The 26,006-nt window shown below is 35.8% G+C and overlaps 1 protein-coding gene across 2 annotated transcripts in view; it reads left to right on the top strand.

Moving 5' to 3' along the window:
- Positions 1 to 26,006, top strand: part of stat5a (signal transducer and activator of transcription 5a) — a 168,688-nt gene that overhangs the window by 40,976 nt on the left and 101,706 nt on the right. For both annotated transcript variants that reach the window (XM_049467908.1, XM_049467907.1), the window contains exon 2: positions 9,314 to 9,352. The gene's annotated coding sequence lies outside the window, so the exon portion shown is untranslated. The remainder of the gene's footprint in view (positions 1 to 9,313; positions 9,353 to 26,006) is intronic.

Raw genomic sequence — 26,006 nt, 5'->3', positions numbered from 1 at the left:
ATTATTATTATGTTTAAATCTGAAATGTTGTGATATGTAGTGAGTAACTAAGTAATCTGTTGTGTTTATGCACTTTTGGAGACAGAAAAAAATAAGTTTATTACCCCTCTCCTATAGTTTTTCTGATAATTGTGTTCCTATTGTCGATAATCGACTTTTGATTCTTGATTTTATCGAATAATCGTTGCAGCTCTAGTTCTCATTTGTGTAAAAAATATATAAAAGTGTGTGGGGGGGAGCTTGTTGCTGTCTTCTATTCCAATAAACTTTAGTAAAAGGTCATGATGTGAGTGGTGTGTTTATTGTCTAGCGGGTGTATTGTGTAGTGAGCAGTGTGTGTGTGTGTGTTGTGTAGTCAGGTATTTCCAGGTAAGGCCAACAGGTTGTGTTGATATGTAAACAGCGTCGCACAGAACTAATCGTCTGAGTTTCTGACTGGATTCACGCCATTTATTTCAGTCTGCCTGCTTTTATCAGCAGTTACGTTTCAGAATGAACAGTATATAAATTTAAATACAGGTGAAGAGCTGGATAAATGTGTTTATTGGTTTTAAATGCCTAGAAGGATGGATAGGTTTAGTGCATGGTATATATTATCTCCATAAAACTTTACACCCATCATAATACAGGGAACTACACTGAAACTACAGGGAAGTACACTGAATTATACTGACTGTTAAACTGGACATATACTGACTTTTTCCCACAACCCATACAGTTTACATTGCTTTACATGAATTCATTATATATTGATCTGTACTTTTTGCTTTATTTCTTGTCACTTTGTTATTTATTACTTTCTCTCTGTCTCTCTGTCCTCTCACTCATTTTCTCCTTTTACCGACTGTCTCACTTTCTCACCTACTCTTTCTTATTTCTACTCTGTCTCTCTCTCTGTCTCTTTTGCTTTCTTTCTCTCTATCTTTCTCACCCACTCTCGCTTTTATACTCTTTTCTGTCTCTTTTTCTCTCTCTTATTTACTTTTTTCCATCTCTCTTTCTCAGTCACTGTCTTCTTCATACACTTTTTTCTGGCTCACTCTCTCTCTCTTTCTCTCTCTCGCTCTCAATTTTTCAGTCTCTCTCTTTCATTTCCTTTTCCCTTTCTATTTCTCAGTCTTTCTTTCTCTCTCTCTCTCTCTCTCTCTCTCTCTTACTTACTCACGTTCATTCATGCACACTTATACCCCTAATTTATGCAAATTAATGTGTGTATGAAACCTGTTTGTAAAGTGTTTTGTTTTTTTTTCATTTGCTTATTCGGCCTGCAGCAATTTTCCCTGCCTGTTTAAACTGTAAGTCACTGGGGGTCATCAGAGGTCATCAGTGGGGCTGCATTTTTTTATTGCAGTCAAACTGAAGCAGTTCTGACTCTACAGATTTGATCAGTTGCTCCCTGATTGGTGGGGGCGAAGCCCTGCAGTCACGCTGGCTTACATACAATATAAGGATAATTTCAGTATCTGACTATTCATAATAACTACAAGTTCATTGTTTTTTAAATGGTATAGTATTATTATTAGTAGTATATATTATAACGCCCTGGAGTGAATAAATGAGTTAACCACTCGTCTTCCTCTGTCCTACTTGGAGAAACATTATGTGATTTGAGAGCAGCACTTTATCAGAGGAGCTCCTGCTGCTGTTCCTCACTGTATGAGTGTTTTAATCAGAGTAAAATTATTATGCAATGGATAATTATTATGCTTTTATATTATCATTTTATGTAGGGCTGGGGAAAAATTTTCAGTTCTTAAATGAATCTCCATTTGGACCTGACAGCATGTAGCTACGCATTTTAACCTCCTAGTACGCATTTTAACCTCCAGCTTACGCTTTTCAAATGCTAATCAAGCAAACTACCTATGGAGCCAGTCGCTTCATTTTCCTCCAAACTTTCAAAACCAAACTTTCAAAAACTGTGCTGAAGACTCTCAGCCTCCCACTCTTTTCTCTCTCTCTCTCGCTCTCTCTCACACACACACACACACATCTAATGGCACGTTTCCTCATTCTGAGGTAAGTTAGAATATGGAGCTACACTTTATTTAGTTTAGTTCCTCTGTTAAAGCTCAAAGCTAAACTCCGTAACTCAAAACATTATAATACAGTAAAATAAAATCTCTATTATATACTTTGCATAATACTTTATTCATACACAGATCAAACACAGATCAGCCACAACATTAAGAAAGGCTCCATATATGCATTACACTGGTATATGGTTTCTGCTGTCCTTGTAGCTGGTTTTAATATTAATCTAACAATATTAATCCTAAATGTTTTTTATTAATATATCAGTTTGTACCAAGTGGCTTGTCTTAACACGGTAAACACGCAGACTACAGTCCAATATACTCATCTCTGAAGGCCAGAAGAGCTAGTGTGGTTAGCGTCTACTGCTAATGCTTTTCTTGTGTGAAAGAGCCTATTAAATAGCATTTTCATTATGGTTCATTGCAAATACTTCACTTTAAAGGTACCAAGAAGTCACGCAATGAGAAAAGACAAATGCTGTATAGAAGGAAAAAGATGTATCCCCAGAGATTCCCACCCCTAAGTAGCATTAAATAGTCTAAAATGACAATACAAGCATTTATCACAATTATATCTGCGTCAGTATATCATCCAAACAAAAGCAGTTATTGTGACAGGCCTAGAGGGAAGTTAAGTTGACCTGTATCTGACTTCTGTAGAAGTCCAGGGTGGTTTCAGAACTTGTTGCAAACACAGCTTATTTTAAATCCAGCACCACAAAAACCAATTCATTTACTCAACTGTATTAATCATTGTCACACTAAAAAGTCTCAATAACTCTTGGAATTTTCCACGTTTTGACATAATGTAAATGTGGAAGTTGTTCTATTTTTTACAGGGTTTCAATTTTCTGTATGAAAGAACCAATAAAATTGCTGCAAAATTACTTGGAACTGAAACCTTTTGTACATTGACTTCCATTGAAAGGTTTTTTTTTTCTTCAAAAATGTTCTCCATTTTTTCCGAATATAGCTATAGGCCGATTGTCTCAACCATTCAGCAGCTATTCTGCTGTATATCCTCCATCATTAGTGATGCCACAACAGAAGGTGGGTGAAGATTAGCAAATGCCTTCTCCAGCACATGTGGGGAGAGAACACCATCTACCCACCCAGAGAGAGCAAGGCCAATTGTGCTCTCAGTGCACCGGCAGCCGATGGCAAGCTGCATGACTGGGATTCGAAGCAGCGATCTCTCAATCATAGTGGCAGTGCTTTAGGCAAGGTTTAGAAATGTTTTTCCTTCTTCTGTGAATTTGCCTTTTTTGAGATATAAGACAGTTTTGCCAGGCCATTTAAAATGTAGATCAGGGGTCACCAAGTGGACGTAGACGTTGACCTGGAGCTGTAGCTGACCTGATCTTATAGTCTGTTAAAATCTCTTGAAGACCAGGATAATTTCAGTGAGTTGAGAGATTTCTTTAATAACCACAAACAACTGACCACATTTGAAGAACACATTTATTTATATACATATATGTGTAGATTTGTTTTTTATTAGAAAGAGAGAGAGAGGGAGGAATATGGAATACTGATGAAAACCTAGTTATTATGTTTGTTTTGTTGAAGAGTCTCTCTCTCTCTCTCTCCCTCTCTCTCTAATGGCACTAAAGGTACTACTTGAGATACATGTACAAATGGAGATAGCACTTCACTGTGTTTATGTGTGTGTATGTGTGTATGTGTGTGGCTCTTGTTGAGCAGCTTGTTTGATGTAGAGACATATGTAGGTTAATCCTGTTCAAGCTGATTGTTTTAGAAGAAAATGAATTTGATGAGGTCTAGACCTTGTTTTGTTTTGTTGCTATAGTCTCTCTCTCTCTCTCTCTCTCTCTCTCTCTCTTCCTCTTCTCTCTTTCTCTCTCTCCCTCTCTTTTGCTTTTGTTTTTCATTCAAGATTCACGATTTGTTGTCAGGTTTTCATTTGTATAATTGAAGCACGGCAGTAGTCATGTATATTATATTTATCATGCAGACATATGTGATAAATATCATTAACTTTTGTCATACGATATTTTATATCTATATTAGTGGTGTCAATCGATTAAAAAAATACAATAGAATTCTCCACTTAATCACACTTTTTAAGACTAAGCTTAAGACTAAATGGGTTTTAAAATGGGTATTTAAATGTAAAAAAAAATCAGTATTAGAAACACTAAGACTTGTATTATTGGTGCCAATCCCTTAAAAAAATGTATTAATCACAACAATATTCTGTGAGTAAATTATGGATAAAATCATGATAATGGTGTAGTGTGATTTACACCTGGCAGAATAGATCCTTTATTTTAATCCTTATTTTTATTATCCTTATTTTATTAATATATTATCCTTATTTTATATTTTTTGTTTAAATCTATTTTATATTATTTTATTTAATATTTTATTTTAACATAAATGTCTTATTTCCTACTATTTTATGAAATTGTTACTTTTTAATTGTTTTATTAGTTTTATATTACTTTTACATTTTGCTGATTTATTAAATTTTATTGTGAAGCACTTTAAGTTTATTATTATTATTATTATTATTATTATTATTATTATTATCATTAGGAAATGAGCTTTCAGCTGTGTGTGTTTGTGTATGCATGACTATGCGAGATAAAAAGAGAGAGAGCATAAATTTCAACATAAATTAATAGCTATATATTGCTAAATAAAACTGCGAATGCTTCACCAGGCTCTGTCAATTTTGTCACTTGATTAATTTGTGTTAAGTAATTAAACAATTAAATGCATGTGTAATGTGTTAAAGTCAACAGCTCTAATCTAAATATATATTTATAATTTTTGACTAGTTAACTTTAAACGTGAGCCTGTTTTGTATTATTAAGCCCAAAAGTCTTGATGAATGCACCAATAGAAACGTTTCACATGGAACCTAAAGAACACTAAATAGACCTGTGGGATATGTGTGTGTATAGACTCCTGGATGAAAAATATAGAGATTATATTATCAATATCATCTCTGTCACACAAAAGTGTTATATCTAAATATATATTTATAATTTTTGACTATTTAGATTTAGATTTGAGCCTGTTTCTATCATTCAGAAATATCATTCAGATATCATTAATTCTTTTGTTACCACAGATCAGCTGCCTATCGTCCAGTTTATTCCACATGCCTTGAACCAGCTGCTCACTGTTCACTACAGATTACATCTAAGTTCACATAAACTCTAACTGCTTCCATTAGTGGTGTTGCTATACTCCTGAATATATAAAACCTGTGTGGATGTATAAAGACTTTTTAAAATTAATTTAAAAGCTATTTGACCAGTGGTAGTATGGTCCCCGCTTATATGTAAGTCTGGGTTCTCCCAAGGTTTCTTCCTCCTCCTGCAGCTCTAAGGGAGTTTTTCCCTGCCTCCGTGCTCACTGGGGGTTCTGTATTCTGTATTTTTATCTTTAATGTTTTATCTGATTCACTGTCCTGTGATCACATTATTGCAAAGCTGCTTTGTGACAACATCAGTTGTAAAAAGCGCTATACAAATAAATTTGATTTGATTTAGTGCTGGGTGGTATGGTCAAAAATGCATATCACGGTATATCACTGTATTTTATTTATTTTTTATGTATTTATTATTTTTTGCATGACTGGGCTTTAATATAGGTTTGTGAGTTACTGTACTGATAGGAGTCCATACAATATAAACCACTAAAGCTTTAAATTAAGAATTTGATTAGTATAGGGTATACTTTGTCCCACAACAATAGACCTTAAAAAGAGAAACAGCAACAACTTTAACACAACTTCCTTTACAAAATATAAAAAATATAACACTATAAATTGACATAAAATACTCAGTGTTTAAGTATCAGAGATATTTCCCAAAAGCTTTATTGCACAAGTAAGACATAAGTTTAATATAAATTTACTATATGTTTTCCTGAAGCCATTAGAGTCATTGCAGTATTAAAATCTGCCAAAATGACCCTTTCTCCAGTCATAAAATACACTCAAATTATCCTTCAAGCTACAATATTAATATATTTAAAAGAGCTGTAGTTACTGCTCTGTTTTACCGGGATAAAACACTCATACTGTGAGAAACAGCAGCAGGAGCTGTTCTTTATTCTCTTCAGTGCTAGACCAGCGTTTAACTTCACACGGCTGCATCTGCTTCTCTGACGGTGCTGTTCCGCCTGCCGCTCCACAGCGCCCTCTAGCAGTATGGCGGTATGAGAGAAATCAATATAGGTTCTAGTTCCCCGCGCGGTATTTTGAATGAACCGGTATACCGCCCAGCACTAATTTGATTTGATTTTGTTTAGAGTTGTTTAGAATTCTTCATATCTCACTCACAAGATAACGCCTCAGAACGTATACAGGTTTGCTTTCCCAAGCCATCCCCCTGAGGTAACACTTTTGGCTTGTTAGTAGTATTAAATAGTAGTAGGTGTATCTCTTTGTTGTTTCTCTCTCTTTCTCTCTCTCTCTCTCTTTCTCTTTTCTGACCCATCATTGAATCACATAATGATGAATAGAAACAGTTGAAGTGCTGAAAGCTTATAAAAGTTTGAATAAATAAACATATCGTTAGTGTTGATTATCATCATGTGCTGAGGGGACAGTGCTTCAGCAGCACGGCCGTTTTAGCATCACAGTCTGGGGGGGTAGTCTGTGTGTGTGTGTGTGTGTGTGTGCGTTTTTTTCTGCTGGGGTGTTATATAAGAAGATTGCCTGCCTGCCACATCCACTGCCAGACATATGTGTACAAACACACACACACACACACACACACGGGCACACAAACAGCAGACATGCACTGGGGCATCATCCAGTGGCGCGGCACTTTGCAAGGCTGCTGGTGTTTTGAGGCAGTTTGCAATTCCCACAGCCTGAACAGTGCTGTTCCAGCCCAGCTGTGGTCATGAAAAGGGCATCAGATATAAAAACATGAAGAAAATGATGAAACATGAGTGATTTTCAACTGAGCTTCGTCGTATTTATGGGTGTGTTTGTGTGTTTTTTAAAGCCTGGAATGTCCTTAAGCAGCACAGCACTTTTGCTAATGCAGCCGGAGAGTGTTTCAGATTCAGTCTCACAGCTGTGGCTTCTTTCTCCTGATTAGAGAAAGCATACAGATGGAATAAACAGTTCTTAGTAATAAACATTGTTAAATGGTTAAGAAATCCCTTAACTTATTATTTATTGACACTAGTTAAGACACTTGATTAAACATTACTAAATTATCAGGTGTCGAGTGGTCATGATCGGGGGATCGCTGCTTCGAATCCCAGTCATGCAGCTTGCCGTCAGCTGCCGGAGCCCCGAGAGAGCACAATTGGCCTTGCTCTTTCTGGATGGGTAGATGGCGTGTTTTTTCCCTTCATCACTCCAAAGGGTGATGTCAATCAGCACAAGGCATCTGTGAGTTGGTGTATAGGAACCGAACCGCTGCGCTTTTCTCAGAGTGCGCTGTGATGTTAATTGATAATGCTGCATCAGCAGCAGTTCCAAAAGAGACATTGGCTGACTTCACATGTGTCGGAGGAGGCATGTGCTAGTCTTCACCCTCCTGGTGTTGTGCCATCACTAATGATGGGAAAGTTAACCTACCCATATTGGGGACAAATTAAATAGCTAAATTGCAATGCTTAAGAAATTTGTAAATAATTTATTGACCCATTAGTTAAATATTGTAGTGATTAATAATGTCTTAACTAGTGTCAGTTAATAATTAGTTGGCACATTAGTTGACATATTCTGTTAATTAATTCATTAAATTAAATCATTACACCCTTCGTAACTAAAATATAACTATGCGAGGTGCAATGCAGACAGCAGCAGCTGTAATTGGTCTGCCAAGCCTCATGTTCCCGCCCACACATTCCCACCTTTGCAGTAAGAAAAGGTGCGAACACAAATGCACAAGTATAAACACACAGCAGCGTAAACTTTCACACCTACCTTGTTTGGTCCAAACCAAAATAGCTGGAAAGGTGTGAAAGGGTGCAGTGAACAACCAGTTGATTTGTATCAACTGAACCATGATTTAGTTTATTTGCAGTGTGAAAGCACGTTTCTAAAATGGTTTGGATACATTTTGTACAAATTACATTGAGGCAGAAGTTAAGGTAACCTATCATCACCTGTTAAACAATAGAAGATGAAAAAGGTATATGTGGATATCTAAGATACCTAAAGATATCTGTGTGATGGTGTGAATGGCAAATTTATTAGAATTTATTAGACATTTCACATCCGATTGGACCACTTTCCATATATGTGGCAACCAAACTGTAATGCATGTGATTTTTACATCACAGAGAAGGGGAAATGGAATAGAGAGGTAGCGGTTATCTCTGTATTATAAATATTTGGTTTCAAATAACATATTGTAACTAATTACATATCTGTGCGTTTTTTAGTGTGGCTGTAATGTATAAGAACATTAAAATAGCTTCATAACAAAAGTTTAAAGTTCAAATGTTTAGAAAAACTATAAATGCAAACCAATAATGTGGCGGTGGACAAATTGTTTTAGCGAATGTGATGAAATCAAGATTTTACATGAAGAAATTATCTTTTGCACGTGTTTATAACTGTTGGATAAAAATGCCTTTTTTTAAATATAGGATTTTGGGCACTTTATCTGCTGTTTAACCTAAGTGTTTAAGGTTTGAATAAGACAGGCTCCTCCAAACTTATAGATAGCAGCAAATGTGCAGGTGTCCTCACTTTTTTCCTCACAAGAAAATGACTGAATTATTGTTACAAAGACGTTTATTAAGTGTTGCCCAAATGAAGCTCAGATTTGTAATTTTTTACACGACTTGTAAAGCACAGTCAACCTGAGGCCCAGTAAAAAAAATCAGTGTTTTTCAGTGCCTAACTGAAATTCAATGTTTCAGTTAGGCTCAGGGATAAATAGAGTTTGGGTAATGATCATGTGCAAATGAATCACAGCTGTCTGTGGTACATTTATCACACACACACACAAAAAAAAAAACATTGTAACAATTGTGACTTCTGGGACAAAATTTAATTTAACGTGAGAAAAATGTACAGTATGGTCCCTATAAAGCTCACTGGCTTCACAGGATTAAAAACTAGCGTGCATTATTTTAACCAAAAATATTTTTTTGTTTCACCACAATATCCACAAAAAATCATCCCTATTTACTCATAATTAGACATATTGAAATATTACACATAATGAAATGTGTGTTAGTTGGAGTATACGCGTAATGTAAAGGCTAGGACCACAAAAACCATTAACGACCATTCTAATGTGCACGTTTTTTTTTCTGCTTTTCAGACGCTGGGAAAGGTGCCACGCTCCAGCTAGTTTGAAAAGGTCAGTCCCTTTTTTTATTCTACAGAATGGAGATAATCAGAGAGATATGACAAGGTCTGATCCACAGCTTTCACTGCAGCTTTGTTCCTGCATTAGAAGTGGAATTGTGGTTTATTTTTATTGCTCTGGTTTGAAAGCGGGAGCGCTGTGCAGCCGCTGGCTGTTCTTTAGGTAAGCTGTGTGTTTGTGTGCTCCGGCGGCAGCCTTGCCAGATGGTCCTGGGAGCGCGAGAGAGACCCACTCTCAGATCAGGGAAAGTGTGTGTGTGGATGTGTGTGTTTGTGTTTTTGTTTGTTTTCATCATTTCTGGAGACAAACTTGTCCAGAAAAGCAGTGAAAGTGTTGGTTACATTCAGGACCAACAATATTAGGCAGGGGCCTCCAATTATAATACATGTGTACCATGTAAATACATACACTTACAATACATTTAAAACATAGGATTTTTAAAAATAAATGTGTACATATAACACACAAATATATAAATATATTTACATATATATATATTACGTATGATACATACTGTTATTACATATGGGACATATTGTGGGACAAACTGTACAGAGAGGCCCAATTGTCTATCCCAAATTGGATATTGGGACAAATTACATATTATATAATGCATTTTGAATATTCTGTTATATATGTATAAATATGGGCCAAGTATTATGAAATTTGCTATTATATAGTACATTTGGGACTTGCTATTACTTCATATAGTATATACCATAGTGTACATATAGATATTTATATATTAAGTATATATATAACCTTATTTTATATATAATATCATTACCTATATATACATAAACATGTAATACATATTGGACATGTTAATATGAGACATATTTCACATGGGTACATATGACATATTATAACAATATTTACTCATATATAATGCATGTGACATCTACAGTACATAGATTTGTACGTAGACACTGGACACTGTTGATATGGAACATAGTATATTACATAAAGATAAAAGGAACCAAACATCAACAAGTACAGAACGAATATAGATAACCCATCCTAATCACTAACATATGTGAGATATTATTACTGTTATTTACATTATTTACTCATATGAATACATTATAATGCATAATGGATTGGGACATATCAGTATATATAGGTCAATACATATATGTATATTCAATATGGGGCATGTCCTCACATTTGAGTTGTAAATTTGGGACCCGGTGTCCTCACATTGCATAAAGACAAGTATGTGTATGTGTGTGTGTGTGTGTGTTTGTGAATGGGGAGGGGGGATTTAGAGAGGCATGCAGGCTTAATTAGGTCAGAGTACAGTGCACTGTCAAATCCCAGCATAGGCAGGCTGATCAGCAAGAGTCAAGCTGTGTGTGTGTGTGTGTGTGTCTGACACTGCTGTGCGCACGTGTGGAAAGTTGCTTTTGGCTTCAGTTGTTTACTACAACTTTAAACAGTTAGCAGAGCATGTGTCATAATCCATTCAGCAGTTTACCAGTTTCTGTTAACACTTAAAGGGGTTTATTGAAGGGACCCCTTAAATCTGAACCTTTTTTAAACTCAGTGAACTTGTTTAATTCAGACTTTCACTCATTCACACAGAATTATATCAATCCATATTATAATCCATATTATGTATTTATATATTCTGAAGGTTTGTCTTAATGCCGGAAACACCAATTTGTATGCATTTTCTATTTGTTAATGCTCAAAAAATGTCTTGAAAAGTGCCACACAATGCATTTATTGATTTATTAAGGATTTTAAGTTGTTATTACACTTTTAAAATAGCACATTTGTGACCTAAATTGTGGTAATACATTTTCAACATCCTGTCAGATTGATTGGCTGGTTTCCATTATGGACAGACGCTTGCAGAAGCAATATATATTGTTTATAATATAGTTTTAGCTGTAAAACTGTTAGCTGTTTAACTGTAAAAATACTGTAACTATTCACAAGTGTTATTAGATAGTGTCGCTATTTTCCTCTATTTTAGTCTTACCATCTCCTAATGTGTTTTAAACTCCAGTTTGTTGCTTTAGCTTTTAGCCTAGAGTTGGTCCCCATTTGTTGCCTTTGTTTTTTTTTGTTTTTTTTTTCTTGCATGCCGAGTTTGAGCTCCCCTTTTGTGGATATTAGTTAGACAGAATCGAATTGACAAGCTCTGGCTTCTGAGGTAACCTGTATTCCTATAACTGGCAGAGTCCGGTGAACATAAGCTGCTCTCCAGTATCGACAACATCTCCCAAAATCTCCCAAGCTTTGCCAGTTTGACTAGAGCTTTTTTGTGGCCTTGGGATATGCTCATTTTTTTTTTTTTTTTTTTTTTAAGTTTTATTACATCAGATTTTGTTGTTGTTGTTGTTGATGAGGGAGATGAAACCATGTTTGAGGTTACTTCCATGTTTTCCCGACTTTTAATATTCTTTTGGCTAAATTAATACAGTTTCAAACTCTAGGTCCCCTTTAAAATCTCTGATTCGGTAAAAAAAAATTATTTATTGTAAAAGTAACCATGAAGAGAAGCAACTAACAGAGCTTTTGTGACCAGAATGACCAACATCATGTGAGTGAGGAGCCTGAAAATAAGAGTCTAAGTGGTTACGCAACTTGTTTTGAGGGCAGTTCATCTTAACTGTGAGGGAGGCCGATTTGCAGAAATGTTAGTGTAGAGGGACGCACATAATGTCCCAATTAAACATGTTCAGTCTGTTTTATGCCTATTAATACTGTTAATGCTGTGCTTTTATACCGAAAAACAAGCTCTGCCAGGGGTGGGTTGGGATTATATGCCTGGTCCACAGTTTGGAAGCAGCTGTTTTTTAGCTGTTTTTGCAGATATACTAAAAGTATAGACACATGTATCAGGATGCCTGCTTATTTATTATGTCTTTAATAGACATCAAGTCTAATAAAAAAAAAAGTTTGTCCTGCTTTTGTTGGAGTTACAGTCTCTACTCTACAGGACAGAGTTGTACTAGATTTTGGAGCATTGCTGTGAGAGGATTTGATTGCATTTATGGAGCATTCAAGAGCATTAGTGACATACACAAAGGATACTTTTTTCAATACATTTTTCTTAATTGTAACAAAAAATTACAAAGAGCGATAATTATTCTCACACAATGTATTTATTTAGCAGCCAGCATGAGTAATCTAATTCTCACACTGTCATCATGAGAGGCTCCATCTTTCTGGATCTTGTTGGAACAAAAAAAGCACTTAGCATATTTGTGGTGCTTTATTAAGAACAAAAACAACAGCTTTACTTTAACTGCTTAAACTACAAATAGTTTCCTTAACCATATTGCTGGAGTTCTTTTTAAGAAATATCAGCATTAGATTGGCAAAATTAATGTAATTATTTTATTAGTGTCAATCATTTAAATTAATTAAAATCATGATTAGTTACTTTTAAAAATGCTGGTATTTCTCTGTACTTTTGGGAATGGAGGAAGTAATAATAGTGTAGTGTGGTTTAGGTCTGGCAGACTAGAAACTTTTTACTGCATTATAGTATTTCAGGGTAGTGAGTGAGAGAGAGAGAGCGAGAGAGTGTGTGAGAGAGAGAGATAGAGCAAGTGAGAGAGAAAAATAAAGAGAGAGACTTTAGCACTGCAAGAGTGTGTCGACAGTTTGAAGGAAAATAAAGTGTGGATGAATGTTTACAAGTAGAATCAGACTTTAAAGCACACTTTAGAGACATGTTTACTTTGATGTGTGTGCCAGGGTGAATAAATATATATATATATATATATATATATATATATATATATATATATATATATATATATATATATATATATATATATATATTTACCTTGCTATGCAAACTCTCTATGTTTGGTACATTTATATGCTTTTTTTTGCAAAAAAAAAAAAAAAAGCACCAATTGTTTATTTATTTTTTTGACATTTTGGTACTTGATAGTACTGAGATTTTTTTTTATCAATGCCTTTTTGGTTTCGAATTTATTGAGACCCTGCCCTATTAGTGAGGTCACATGTTGGATGATCACTGTATTCAACTGATTGATCCTCAACACCTCAACACCTCACCTCTTTGTGGTGCTTTAGCCAATACATTTTTATTGCAATCATTCTAGAGAACAGACTTTAGACCCCAGTAGCTCATGCCTGGAATTAAGCATGGGCTGGACATAGCTCTGTCTGTGTGTTAAAGGTAATAGAACCAGGGTGTTCCTAAACAGTTATAATGTATAATCAATGTTTGTTATACTTATATAAACATACAGCTCTGGAAAATAGTAAGAGACCACTTAAAAATGATAAATTTCTTTGATTTTACCAAATTGAAAACCTCTGGAATATAATCAAGAGGAAGATGGATAATCACAAGTTATCAAACCAAACTGAACTCCTTGAACTTTTTAACCAGAAGTGGCATAAAATTATCCAAACGCAGTGTGTAAGACTGGTGGAGGAGAACATGCCAAGATGCATGAAAACCAAGATTTCTGAATTTCGTCCATTTCTCATTTTCTGCAAATAAATGATCTAAATTACAATATGTTTATTTGGAATTTGGGAGGAATGTTGTGCGTATTTTATAGAATAAAACAACAATGTTCATTATAATCAAATATATACCTATAAATAGCAAAATCAGAAAAACTGATTCAGAAAATGAAGTGGTCTCTTCATTTGTTCCTGATCTGTATATTGGTGTATTGTTTAATACCCAGGTCTAGCTCTAGTTGTAGCTCTGCTAGCTCTGGGATTGTTTAGGGTTACGTGTGTCTATGTGTCTTATCTCCATGGTCATCTTTTAGCACGGGGTGATTTTCGGTCAGAGTAAACATGAATTGAAGCGCAGAGGTGAGTCAGACGGGTGTAATTTGGAGAAGTAAACTGAGGACAGAGTCAGGGAGGAGGATCAGTGAAGCCCCTGCAGCTCTGCAGGTATGTTCGATCAAAGCGCACCTTTAGGACCCGCTCAGCGAGGGAAACTAATCAGGCGCAGCAGAGACGGCATCAAACGCTGGAGCGGCCCTGTGCTGACAGCGGGAGCCGCGACGACTGAGGCATTTTCAATCCACTGCTTATTGTACTCAGAAGATTGGCTTTACTGCTGTCGCTGTGCATCCTAAGCATGAAGGCCAGGTGGATTCACTGTTTTCAGAAGTTGCCAGACTCCAGACGCCAGACTTTTAACTTCTTGTGTAACATTCCATTCAAATCTTTACTTATTTTGTATTGGTTACTCTTCATTTTTCTCCCAATAATGTAGTAATGCTAAGTACTTCACAATGCATATAGTGATACTGATATATGTACTGGTACATTCATGGATAATAGACATCCTCGTAGAAGTTTGCAAGATTGCTTCAATACTAGGAGCAATATAACCTGCGTTTTTTTGTACGGAGTGCAGTTACAAAGTTTCTTTGTGTAACAATAATTTTTTAAAGATGTACTCTGAATAAACACAATATTATACATATAGACAAATGTTTATATAGTAAAGAATTTCACTTAAAACTACTTTTATATATATTCTATAATAATAATAATTGAATTTGATGTGTTTTGTGTTTTTGCCATGTCTTTATCATTTAAGAGGTTAAATAACATAATATTTTAATAACACAAAGTATGTTGTCTTAAAGTGTTAAATATGTTTTTTCATTAAACAATTTCAGCATTTCAATGATTAATTTGATGATAAATATCAGGCTATTCAAATGTTTCCAAAAAAAAAAATCCTGTCCACCTTGTTATCTTGGAAAAAATCCCTTTAAAAAAAGTCATTTTTGAAGTGATCCCTTAATTCTTTCCAGAGCTGTATTGTCCACCATATGCCCTTTATTATGCAGCTTGTCAAGACAGGGTGGAGGCATTCATGCCAGGAAATGAAAAGTGGAAATAAAAAGTGATTAGACTGGTAAAATATGATTTCTGTATAGTCTATAGTCTTATGAATATATTTTTTTAAATAAACATAGTTTAAAGAATTAAATATCTTAAGTTCTTTTTAAGTTTTGAGGTCCAAAAGGCACAGAACTCAGAAAATGACCCTCTACAGTAAATTCACATTCTGGACTGAGGTGTTTTGTCCGGACATGTTTGACACTTATAAGTTAGAGCTCTTTTCAGCTGCAGACTTGCTCCTTGTAAATTTCAACTTGGCCCTTACTTTGTTCTTGGACAGTGGTTGTTGCTAGGTTACGGGCAAATAGAATAGACTGATATCCAAAGAGAATTCTTTGGGAAAGCAACGTTCAAAATAACAGTGGCAGTAAAACAAGTTATCTGCAAGAGACGACACACTATTGTGTTAAACTCTACAAATTGATTTTTTTTCTCACAAAGCAGACTAGAAGGGCCAGCAAAGTACAGAAAACACGGCAATGTATTTTCTATTACCTCGATTTCTATTACCTTTAACAAATGCAGTACTGTGTAACCAGCAAGTGTTTCAAAAGTTTTAACATTTATTACTCAGGTAGAAGTATAGATTTCATAAATCACTACTCTCACCTAAAACCAATGTAGGTGCTCGATTGAAAGTTAACTGTGTGATTAAGGTGTATCCCCCCCCAGGGCTTGATTTTTTGGCATTTACAGGCTAAAATTGAGCTGTTTAGCTTATTGGCTAGTGTCCTGATGTACCTTACAACTAACTATCCTGCTTTTCAGCATTTACACATTACAATATCTCCAAACAAACGCCATTTTAGTACAGCAACTAGAGCTCTTTGCACACTCTTGAGACGGCGTATTTAAGACATAGAACATATATTGTACCGCAATTCATTTTGGGATAATATATCATCCAGAATATTGCTTGTTGTGACATAGTGGCATAGTTTATGTCTATGTAAATGTCATCCAGCTAAAGTCTGCTACTACTTTCACTACTATTATTATTAAGCTCTTAAACACCTGATTTCTGGTTTAATACAAGTGTTCCTCACCTCTGTACCTATCTATCGGCCATTTTGTTTTGTTGTAATTACTGCTGTAATTACTTAAAAATAATAATGATAATAATCTTTATGATCAAGTCACAGTCAAACCTTTTGAAAGTTTGAGAGGTTAATGCTTGAAGATCATGTTTTTCCTGTAAGAAAGCCATAACAATAACAATCACTGGTGTTTTTGCATCACTTTTCCTGGTATTTTAGGACATTTATCACAGTAGGCTTTCTTTTGTTGCTAAGCGTGTGCCAACTCATGGTTATGGCAAATTTATGTAATATAATACAATGAGCAAAGCAGCTACCTAAGGTTTTCACGGATATGTTCAAGCATGCGTCCAACTGGGAGATGATGAACAATTCAAATTCTGAGTGGATCTCTCCACTCCTGTTCCTGGTATCGTGGTTTCGTGGTGGTTTGCTGTTGTTTTATTTGCATTTCGAGAAGAAAGCTGGGATTCCCTAGAATGGGAAAGGTGTGTCATACATGCAGCTGCCCAAGCTCTGGCATTGTTGTGAAACAATAATGGATTCCTGAAAAAGAATCCAAAAATGAGGGATGTTTTTCAGTAAACACAGCCCAGAAACAGCAGCCCGCGGTGAAGAAAGGTCTAGTAGACCTGGCCCTGTGAAGACCAGGCCTCCAGTGCACACTTTGTTCTGCTGGGGAACGTTGGGAAGTGGTTGCGTGGAGAGTTTTGCAGGAAGTGATTCATGTTCTTCTTTCAATTAGTGATCCATGGGAAGAGCTAATGGAAAGCATTAGAGCTGAAGAGAATGGATGTTGTAGAAAGATGTGGGGGGTGCAGCAACATGAGAAGATGAAGCGCTGATGGTCCGTACTCGTGGTTTTATTCAGATGATAGAGAGAGAAAGTGGAGATGGCGGAGATGCTGGTTTCAAAGGCTGAGCCTCTACATTTAGCCTAATGAGTTTCGTTCAACTTCCCGTTTTCCTTTTCTCTTGCATGTCTTTTTTTACTCTCTCTCTCACACACACACACACACACACATGCAAACCAGACGCTTTCTTTAAGTGTCTGTTAAGACATCCATCCCTTTTGTGCTCATGTTGTGAAATACTTCTCTTCCTCTTGCACACTTCCCTGAGTGAAATTTCGTAACTGATATTATTGTTAGCGCTGCTTATATTACACTAAGTCGCCACCACAAAAAAATGGACCGCCTTGAGCTTTGATTGCTTCCCGCATTCGCTGTGGCATTCTTTTTATAAGCTTCTGCAATGTCACAAGATTTATTTCAATCCAGTGTTGCATTAATTTCTCACCAAGATCTTGCAGCAGCATTGATGATGGTAGAGTCTGACCGCTGCTCAAAGCCTTCTCCAGCACATCCCAAAGATTCTCAATGAGGTTAAGGTCTGGACTCATGCTCCCTGAACCGCTCTTTCACAATTCCAGACCCATAAATCCTGGCATTGTCATCTTGGAATATGCCCGTACCATCAGGGGAAAAAATCTGGAAAAAATCTGAATTGGGGGTCAATACTGTGATGCCTATAAAAAAAAAAAGATTTAGATGCATACAATGATGATTATCTAGCGGATTATCCCATGTAACTTGTTTTAACATGACAAACACACAGACTACAGTCCAATTTTTTGGTCTCTGAACAACAAAAAAGCTAGCACTGTGGTTAGCGGCTACTGCTAATGCTGCTGCTCCCAGCCTTAGTGCTGGAGAAACTTCACTAAAAACTCATCCTCATAATGCTGTATTTCAGCAGAGTGGCTTTACTGTTCTTTACAACCTGACTGGTAATATTCATACATAAGGTGCACTGTTGAATTTTGGGAATAATTAAAAGATTTTAAGTGCGCCTTATAGTCTGAAAAATATGATAATCCTTCATATAAGTTAAATTAGTTTATATTAGGACATTCTTTATTGGATTAACTGGATACTCTATGTTGTTGTACTTGTTTTTGAGTAAGTAAAAAAAATCTTCTTGAGTTAAATTGCGCGTATTGATCCACTTGTGAGACTTTTGTAAGCAGATCAATATTGTGTTGTGCTTTAACGTCTTTGAGCTTATGCAGTCAGAACTTAGCATTGCATTGCTTCAGATCTGTAACGAGAATAGAGAACAGTGTTACGGGATTACTGTTACTTACTGTCACCATGGTGACGGATAAAGAGTTAGCCTGATTGGATAAAGTTCAAGTTTTAGCCAAGTCCACATGTGCAGGCTGTGTGCTTCTCTGAAAGAAGGCTTAAGAAGGCCTGATGTAGGCTAGATTTAGTTGTTTGGGTTTTGGTTGGGTCAAGTTAAGAATGTGATGTAACAGTTTTGGGGTTTTGGAATTGGCTTGTTTCTCAGCTCTGTTTTGGTTATACTGCAGTGTTTGAGACCCATGATATGTCACATCACATGCATTTAAAAAAATATATTATTAAGTTGGTTTTTGATGTGTTAATAGTAAATGTGTAACTTTGGTTGGGCTGAAAAATGTTTAGAAAAGGTTTAACAAGACTAATTACCTCCCCGTTAATTTGCCTCCAAATTAAATATGCTAATGTTCCTTCTATGATGGGCTCTAATTATAATTATCTATAATATACCATCACGATGGCCCACCGTAGCTGCAGAGCGTGGCAGAGCATCACAAGACTGTGATGTAACAGTTTTGGGGTTTTGAAATTGGCCTGTTTTTTAAGCTCTGTTTTGGTTATGCTGGATTTTTTTTGAAGATGAAACAACAGTGACTGAGGTACATGGTTTTTCACATCACATACATTTAATTAATTATTTGATATGTTATTGGTCAGGTTACAAATGATTAAAGGTGTGTTCTAGTGCTGGGCGGTATGGCCAAAAATGCATATCACAGTATTTTTCAAGATTCTTACGGTTTCACGGTATATAACAGTATTTTATTATTTATTTATTTTTTAATATTATTTTTTGCATGACTGGGCTTTAATATAGGTTTGTGAGTTACTGTACTGTTTGGAGTACATATAATATAAAACACTAAGGCTTTAAATAAAGGCTTTGATTAGTATAGGGTTTACTTTGTCCCACAAAATTAAACAATATATAAAGAAATCAGACTTCGCTAGCAGAAAAACAGCTGAAGAATATTAACAATAGACCTTAAAAAGAGATACGCCAACAACTTTAACACAACTTCCTTTACAAAATATTACAAATATTTTTAATAGTTCCATAAACACTTTAAAAAGACATTAAATATTAAATATTTAAGTATTCAAAGAGATTCAAAAGCTCTATTGCACAAGTAAGACAAAAGTTTAATATAAATTTACTATATGTTATTATTGAAGCCATTACAGACATTACAGTATTTAAATCAGCCACAATTCTCTTCTGTCTCCAGTTAAAAAACATTACATTCAAATCATCCTTTAAGCTACAGTATCAATATATATATATATATATATATATATATATATATATATATATATAATAAGGGCTATATTTACCACTCTATTTTACTCGGATAAAACAAGAAGCCAGGATCACATTCATACATGCGTATAAAAAAGTTTTTTGTCAATAAGTATAAAACAGCATAAAATGAAACATTTATGGGCCATTTGACAGAATGGGTGCCATTGTTGTCCCCAGAAAATTACATTTATTAATGTAACATCAATTAAATATGCACACAAAATAATTTTTGAATAAATTTCGTCCAAATCCCATCCGTGCTTTAATAATATTTTTTCATAATAAATCCATGATATTTAAGTAAAATACATATATTTTAGTTGTGTCTCCGTGTTTCACTCAGTCCTGTTACTATAACACATTACCACTTCTGAAACATCTGGAAAATTCTACAAGTCACATCTACAACAGGAAGTTACCTCAGTTGGTTCTTCTGAAGACCGTGGGAAGACCAATATTAAGTTCCTCATTTGTTTTTCTGTATATTTGAGCTTATTGTAACTGAGATGACTGAAGAGCACACACTCAGTCATGTTACCTAAATTAATTCTTATATATTTTTTATTTATTTTTAAAATGCACATTTTCTGAAAATCACTAGAATGTGCTCAGTGTTTTCATGCTATTAGCATAGCCGCTATTTAGCTATTTTTCATGTTTTTTGCTAATTCTATGCTAATTCTAAACTAATTTCAGTTAGTTTAATTACTGTTACTCAAAACATAAAAAGTAACAGGAATGAGTGCCAGTAACAGGATTGAGTTATTTTTTGTCATAAATATCAATTATTTGAACATGCAGTTAACCATTTCTTAAAAAAAAAAGACTTTCTTAGTGGACTAAATGTCCTTTTTAAATGTCACAAGAGTTTTGTAACCATCTTCAGCTTAGAATCCTTAAATTAAGTAAGAAAAATAAGTAAGCTGCCTGAGATTGACCAGTACATGGTTTGAATAGTAAAATACATGTGTTTTAGATTCAGAGTTGAAAAAAATATTTATAAAATATCTTTAATTTGGAAAAGTTACAACAAGCAAATGGTGATCATTCAGTAAAATGGCTCATATAGTGTTATCTGTTATCACCGTAAATTATGTCAATTCTTAGTCACAATAGAGGCAGTTCTGAGCTTTACAACACTGTCGCTTTAATATTTGATGTTCTTTATGATGCCCTGTGATCATCCAGACCAATCACAGCCTTAGATGACCGCATCTGTTTTGACAAATCATACATCTTCATTCACAAAGCTAATAAACGTCCAGTAGCTGTTACCATTATAACTGTCTGTCCAGACACTGTCTGTATTTGTACTTAAAACGAAGGGGTTTTAAATTAGCCTGTTAACCAAGGCTTCTCTTTGATTGTGGTCTTTGTCACATTTTCCACTGAATTTAAAGCCTCATAAAACCGTTTTCCTGTGTTCCACTTCGCTCCTCTTTCATAAAGCTTACCTGGCAAGACAGAAGAACATTCGCTGCAGCTGCAGCAGCACACCCTTATCAAATCATAATGGATTTGTGAATATTTTTAGCTTGTTTTGTACCACTGAAGTCTTCCAGAATTTTTTCCAGCAATAATTTGACCTCATTTATTACTGCATGTGGACGGTTTGGAGGGGTACGGTGCTTATTACTGATAGACTTGTTTATCTGAAACAGTGACGTCCTGGAAGGAGAGAAACTACTTATGGTGAACAGGTTGTATGGTGGGTAACAAAATGTGGGCGCTAGTTTTGTTTGGAGCTCAAGTGGTTGTTTTTTGACAGGTACAGAGGCGTGAAAAAGTATTTGCCCCCCTGCAGATTTCTTTTGTTTTTGCTTTTTTGAAATACTGATATTTTTCCAATTATCAAACTTTAATATCAGACAAAGATAACCTGTGTAAATATATTAAAAACACTTTTTAAATCTTAATATTATTTCTTAAAGGAAAAAAAAACTATTCAAACCAAATTGTTTGCCCCAAATTGGCAGCAATAACTGTAATCAGTTTTACTGATAACAAGTCTTTCACATCTCTGTGGAGGAATTCAGACACATTGGAGGGTTTTTTAGCATGAACGTTTTGTTTAAGATCACTCCACAGCATCTCAATCAGATTTTGACTAGGCCACTCCAAAACCTACATTTTGTTTTGTTTTGTTTAAGCCATTCAGAGATGGACTTGTTTGTGTGCTTTGGATCGTTGTCCTGCTGCAGAACCCAAGTATACCTGAGCTTGAGGCCAGGAACAGATGGCTGGATATTCTCCTACAGGATTTTCTGGTAAACAGCAGAATTCCTGTTTTTTTATCTATTACAGCACGTTGTTCAGACCCTGAAGCAGCAAGATCATCACACTACCACCACCATGTTTTACATTCAGTTCGATTTTTTATTTTCAAAATTGTGTGTTAGTTTTATACAGGATGTAATAGAACACACCTTTCAAAAAGTTCCACTTTTGTCACATCAGACCAAAGAATATTTACCCAAAGTCCAGGGGAACCTCAAGATGTTTTTTGCCAAATGAGAAATGGGGCGTTTTTTTGACTTGGGACTCAACCACTTTTCAACCAGTCTTTTCTTATTAATAAAACATTAACACTGATCTTATCTGAGGCAAGTGAGACCTATGGTTCTTTAAATGTTGTTCTGGGCTTTTTGTGACCTCCTGGATGAGTTGTTCATGCCCTTTTGGAGTAATTTCAGTTGGCTAGCCACTCCTGAGAAGGATTACCAGTGTTCTACGTTTTCTCCATTTGTGAATAATAGCTCTCACTGTGGTTCTCTGGAGCCTTATAAATGACTTTGTAACCTTTTCCAGACTGATAGAAGATCAATGACTTTGTTTTCTCATCTGTGTTTGACATTTCTACTGATTGCGGGATAAATGTGATTCCTTTTGAGATTTTTTAGCTGCTTTATGTAGGTCGGACAGGTTCTATTTGAGTGATTTCTTGACTCTACAGGTCTGGCAGTAATCAGGCCTGGTTGAGGTTAGTAGTGAAAGTGAATCAGCTTTTCAAAAAGTGGGATTAGTCAGAGTTAATTTATGGGGCAAACACTTTTTTACACAGGGCTAGATTGGTTTGGATAGTTTTTTCCCTTAATAAATTAAATCATCATTTAAAAATGGCTTTTTATATTTACTTGTATATTTACTAAATGCAAGTATGACAAACAATTCAAAACCAAAAGAAATCTGTAAGAGGATAAATACTTTTAATACTTTTTCACACCACTGTATGTGACTTTGATACACCAGTCGACACAGTGAAATTAAAAAAATAATCTGTTAATCTGTGGGAGGCGCCGGTAACCAAGGTAAGACATATAAACACTTCAGAAATGAGGAGCGTTTTCAGATATTTTAGATTAAAAATATGAAATGTCTGTATATAAAGATGTAAAATGACTTTTGAATTAATTTTGAAAATCACATTAAAACTGTAATTCAAATTAATCGTGAAAATCGCCCAGCACTAAGTAAAACATGCTTCACCTTTAAAAATAATCTCCTGAACGCCCTCCAGCCCCCCAGTCCTGCAGCAGTGCAGCATTGCCAGCAGACCTTATCCAGACAACAAGGGGTTAAGTGCCTCTCCCAAGGACGCAACCACAAATACCTAGCCAGTCATGGTATTTGACCCAATGACCTCCCGGTTGCCAGCTCATCACTCTTACCTCTAGACAGCCAGCCACCCAACTTCTGCATAACCTTGAAAGTGGGGGAAAGCAATGGCTGTATTTTGAAAGACTGTGAGGGAAGAGTGTGTATTTCGTTCCCAGGGAAAAATGCACCTGGTCTCCCAGTGGACTTTAATTAACCACATTTCTGATCAATGAGCCAAACACACTTCTTTAGAACGTATGGCAGATTCATACGTCTGCCTTAACACCATAGAGAAAGTGTACGGAATGTAGACTGTGCAAGTGGCCTGTGCCATTGTGAGCGTTTATATTTGTGTGTTGACACGTAAAGGCAAAAATGCAAAGTCAGTCTAATCACAGTTGCTGCGATCCGGACAAATTTCTGGGGAGGTAAGTTTGTTAGGTAGGTTATGCCTTAGGGCAGGTGTTGACAATAGGCGACCTATGGGCCAGATGTGGCCCGCAAGCATGAAACATCTGGCCCGTGAGGCCCGTCGCACTTGGCATGATTTTAGTTTCCGCCCGTTCTAGGCCTCCCTATCTCCTTATAAGGGAGTTTTTTTATCGGCCGTGTCCCAATTTACTAACCAGTTAGTGTAGCAGTGGTAGTGTATTGGACCATGACTCTGACGACACGGGTTCGATCCCCCGTGAAGAGCGGTGTGTTTATTTATTCATTTTTTTCCTTCCTTTTTGGGTTTATCTACTTTGAGATCAAGTGTTCTGCAATTGGGTTCAAAAACCCTCTTGTCTAGAGATACTAGTCTGTTGCACTCTATCCTATTATTTCCCAGAATTTCTTTTCTGGCTTGGAAAATATCTGGCCCGCAGCCAAACTTAATTGCAGACCCCTGCCCTAGTGTGTCCATAAGCTACATAGGCAATGCATAGGGTATGCATAGGTAATGGAATAGATCTGATGCAGAAGGCTCAAGCAGTGTCTCAAATTTATTCCTTTCAATCAAAAATAATGTACAATAGATGTATTTTCTCTGTGATGTTGTGAATGGCAGAAAACACACAGAATCTGACAGAATTTTCTTGTGTATGAATGTAGCCTAAGATCATGTCCAGCTGAGTGAAGGGCAATGTTAGGACAGTGAAACGAAAACTGCTTTAGAGACGCAACACTACCGCCTGACTGTCAGACCATCTGGGAATTTCAGCTTGATTCTGCTCCAGTTCTCTCTCTCTCTCTCTCTCTCTCTCTCGCTCTTTTCCCCTCTCTTTTTTCTCTTTCTCATAATCTCTCTCTCTTTTACACTATAAAAAGATGCAGACTGTCTCCTGAGTGACTCAGCTAGTGAAGGAAGTTAAAGATTGTGATCATGGTTGGTTGGTTGAGGCAGCAGGTAGTGGGTAACAGCATTGCCGGAGGGTCGATTTCCTTGTTTTTCTTACTGGTTCACCACCAATAAGAGCACCATAAAGAGACACCTCTTCCATTCATCCATACCATTTCCTGTTTATGTGAATAAGCGCTACAGCTAAATGTCATAAATGCTAATTTCAATAATTGACAGTGTATTGGTTTTAGAATCGTCTACCGTCTACCTTCTATTGTTTATCAGCGAGTGCTATCAATGTCTACTATCAGCGTCTGCTATCAGCATCTGTAATCAGTGTCTACTATCAGCTCATAGCAGCCCTGTTAGAGCTACTGTGCATATCTTTGTGGTAGCGTTGCATTGATATCAGATCAGAACTTGGGGTGTGCTGCATCGTATCATACACAGTAATATTGTTTTCATCTTTTGAAACCATACAAATAATCCACAGTATTATAAAAAAAAGGATATTGTGCCTTAAAACCAGACTATTTTCTGTTTGTTTTGCTGTTCATTGTAAAGCTTGAGATGCTTTAAAGGAGAACCCCGATGTGACATTTACTTTGGTTGTAGTGAAACATGAGAACGAGTAAAAATGGTCAAATAGCCCATGTCCATTTCCTCCCAGCATTACCAAATAAAACACTTTTAACTAATGCTCTAAACTGGCTTACAATGCTAGTGATAGGGGCATATTGTAGCCCATGCAAAGAAATTCAGACTATTTTACTATTTTTACATCATTAACAAGCTCAAAGGAGCTCCACGCTTCATTGCTAGAATTCTGAGAGCCCTGACATTCAAAACGAGGCACTGAGAACTTTGAAGTGCACGTGTAGTTTATTTAAAAAAGGCTGCAAAAAGATTGCAGAAATGATTTCAGTGGAAATATGTGATTTCCAGCTGTTCCATGAGTGCATGAATATTATAAAGATTTTTTTCAGCTGAAACAGCTGGAATTCATATATATCCTGTGTACTCAGTGCCTAGTTTTAAAGGTCATGGTCCTCAGAATTCTAGCAATAATTTTGGAGCTATTTTGAGCGGGTTAAATGTGTAAAAATAGTGATTTCTTTGCATAGACAAAACTATGCCCCATCACAATCATTGTAAGCCACTTTAGAGCATCATGTTAAAGCTGTATATTTTTTTGAAAGCAGGGGGGAATGGAGGTGGGCTATTTAACAAAAGTGTGTCCATGTTATCGTGTTTCAATATAACCCAAGTCCATTTCACACCAGATTTTTTTATATTTTTTTGTATAGTTAGTATAGTTTAGTATAGTTTATATCTATGCACTAAATATTCTGCACTTTAATTT

The sequence above is a fragment of the Astyanax mexicanus genome, chromosome 19, assembly GCF_023375975.1.
Source record: "Astyanax mexicanus isolate ESR-SI-001 chromosome 19, AstMex3_surface, whole genome shotgun sequence".
Lineage (NCBI taxonomy): Eukaryota > Metazoa > Chordata > Actinopteri > Characiformes > Acestrorhamphidae > Astyanax > Astyanax mexicanus.
The sequence above is the reverse complement of the archived record's forward strand: the minus strand, read 5'-3'. Positions and strand labels throughout refer to the sequence as shown.